The sequence below is a fragment of the Choristoneura fumiferana genome, chromosome 7 (genome assembly GCF_025370935.1).
Source record: "Choristoneura fumiferana chromosome 7, NRCan_CFum_1, whole genome shotgun sequence".
NCBI classification, from domain to species: Eukaryota; Metazoa; Arthropoda; class Insecta; order Lepidoptera; family Tortricidae; genus Choristoneura; species Choristoneura fumiferana.
In genome coordinates this window covers 16,840,398-16,843,723 of record NC_133478.1, presented here as the reverse complement: position 1 = coordinate 16,843,723, position 3,326 = coordinate 16,840,398, and positions in this window count along the sequence as shown.

Genomic DNA, 3,326 nt, shown 5'->3' with positions numbered 1-3,326 from the left:
GGATGGTGAAACAGCCCCTTAATCTCTTTCCTGAATAAAATATGACTATTTTATAAGAACTTCTAATAACCTAAGCAACAAAAAGTTGGAAAACGCCGATATTGTCACTTCAAAGTTCAGTATCTCAAAAACGGCTGAACCGATTCTGATAAAACATGTTTCAAAACCATTGCTAAAAACCCTGCTTTCAAATAAAAAAAAACCGCATTCAAATCGGTTCACCTGTTTAAGAGCTACGGTGCCACAGACAGACACACACACACACAGACACACATACAGACACACATAGCACTCCTCTTTTTACGTCGGGGGTTAAAATTAATTGCAAGCAATCGTTTTGGAAGCCGTGGTGGCCTAGTGGTTTGACCTATCGCCTCTCAAGCAGAGGGTCGTGGGTTCAAACCCCGGCTCGCATCTCTGAGTTTTTCGAAATTTATGTGCGGAATTACATTTGAAATTTAGCACGAGCTTTGCGGTGAAGGAAAACATCGTGAGGAAACCTGCGAAGCGATTCAATGGTGCGTGTGAAGTTCCCAATCCGCACTGGGCCCGCGTGGGAACTATGGCCCAAGCCCTCTTGTTCTGAGAGGAGGCCTGTGCCCAGCAGTGGGACGTATATAGGCTGGGATGATGGGATGAATCGTTTTGGAAATATAGATTCTCATAATACATTTTACCCTGTGCATAGGTACTTTTCAAATTCAAGTGACGTTATTGGCAACGTTTTAAGTACGAAAATAAAGAAATGCAATTCAAAAAATATGTATGAAGACTAACCGCCTTATTCATAAAACTTAACAAGCCTATGTTAACTAACAAATGCTTTGTCCCTTTCTAACAAATACAAATGTCGAAGTGACAGATAAGGACAAACGAATTTTAGCGGCATTTTAACTAAAATAGGTTTGATTGTCGTTTATGAATATATAATATTATGAAGATTGCAAACATACCAATATTTAAAGAAATAAGGTACTCTACTTTATTCTAGTTGTGGTTTTACATCGGTGAGTGAAATTCATATAGTAATCTTGTTAGTACTGGAAATGTTGTCTAGACAAACCCATATGGGTTTGATATAAATATACATGTATATGAAACTAGTTGTTGCATTTAACTTCATCTACGACTCATAACTTTGTATGTTCGGAATAAAAATGTAAACTATATGGGATCTGAAATAGTGTCGCTTTGCATTAGTGATTTTTTTATTCGGTTTGAGTATTTCAGCTAATGCGTGAGTTCAACTCTTTACTATAAATTTATAGAATGTATACAATACAATGCACTATAATGAGTCTTTATTAAAAACCACGTGTGGTGTCGGGTTAGAATTACACCTCTCCATTTCTTCCGTGGATGTCGTAAGAGGCGACTGAGGATATAGGTTAAGGTATACCGTAGGCAACAGGCTAGCAACCTGTCACTATTGTACCATTTTTGCCAAACTTAAAACCTAAAATTGCTAAAAGTGGCTCCGAAGCGGTAACGTTACGTGTGCTCTGCAACCCCATTTGGAAATACAGGCTTAATGTTTGTGTGTGTGCGTGCGTGCGTGCGTGCGTGCGTGCGTGTGTGTGTGTGTTATTAAAGACCACAATATAGTAAGCAGTACAGATAATATGGTCATTATTTAAAAGTTAGGACTCGATCGGTATGCCCTATTCAGTTAACTAACCTAACTAACCAAAAGTTGGAAAACCCCCGACTTTGTCACTTCAAAGTTCAATATCTCAAAAACGGCTGAACCAATTTTGATGAAACATGTTTAAGAACCATTACTAGAAACCCTGCTTTCAAATAAAAAAAACTGTATTCAGATCGGTCCACCCGTTTAAGAGCTACGGTGCCACAGACAGACAGACAGACACACATAGCGGTCAAACTTATAACACCCCTCTTTTTGCGTCGGGGGTAAAAAATACACTATAATGAGTCTCTATTCAAAATCACAATATAGTAAGCAGTAGGTACAGAAAACAGAATTAAATAGAGAAAAAAAAACAGTTTAGGCGGTTAGGTAAGCTTAGTGGTTAGGTGGCCATATTGGTAAGTTTAACTCTTGCCTGCGAGATTGTCCGTGCTCATCAGTGCATATTCTTTGAAATCAGTATTTTAATAAACAAATATCAAGGGACAGTCCTCAAACTTTAAGCGTCATAGTAAGGTTCTCTAACCACTGTAAAAAGTAATTAAAAAAAATTACAGCCTGACGTTTCTTGTGCTCTGCCTACCCCATTTGGGAATAAAGGCGTGATGTTTGTGTGTGAGTTTGTATTATGTAGCCTGATGTAATATTTAAAAATTATTACGTTTTTATGACGACAAAAACTTACTGGCTGCTCTTAAATTAACTATTGACCTAGTATTATTGCAACTTACACTATTCTCCCCACTATCACAGACCCTCGTAGAAAGGCAATAGTTCGCCGTGAGAGGCCCCGTTTGTCTCCTCTGCTTATCGCCCAGAAGACGTGACTACCAGCAAGTACTTTAGAAAATTCATACAATTCCATACAAACCTTAACGTCATAGCAATTAAGATTAGAATCCCACGGGAAGACACTGACTGTTCGTCACACGATCTGCAACGTTACTGATGCGGTTGAAATCGTCTTTATTGTGAGTGTATTTGGGTTGTTTTTAGGCTGTGCTGTGTTGTTAGAGTGTGGTAAGCAGAAGTGGCCAACTGGCGGGTGACAGATGACGGCGTTGCGAGGCTCTTTCTTGCCTTGTTTTCTAGACCCTTAACTTGATTTAGCAAATGTAGATAAGAAGTAATAGTTCAATGAACCATAAAAAAATACTTTACTCATCCTCGAACTTAGGATAGCTACTTATATGTAACAATCGTGTGTTAATGCAGCTCCTCCACGCCTTAAGAACACACACACACATGACGCAAACCGAACTGGCACCACCACACTACGCTGACGCTCAATAAGTAGTTCAATAAGTATTTTGGTAGAAAGTAAACAGACATGAATAGTGAAAATATTTTTTGTATAAATTAACCAAAACAATTAATTTGCGCAAAAACTATCTTAGCGACCCGCCCGGCTTTGATCGAGTACAATTTTCAAATAAAAAGGCTCTATTCAAAGGCACTTCACATTTTCAGCTTCATATCCAATAAACCAGGTGCGCGGTTTAATCAAAATGAATCACATCACAAATAAAAATTGAAAAAATAGCTTTCATTTACATTGCATTTGAAATTTACTTAAGGAAACCTGCACAAAACTGCGAATACATTCAGTGGTATGTGTGTGTGAAGTTAACACTGGGAACTGAGAGAGTGGGATGTATATGTCGGCGGCCGATCG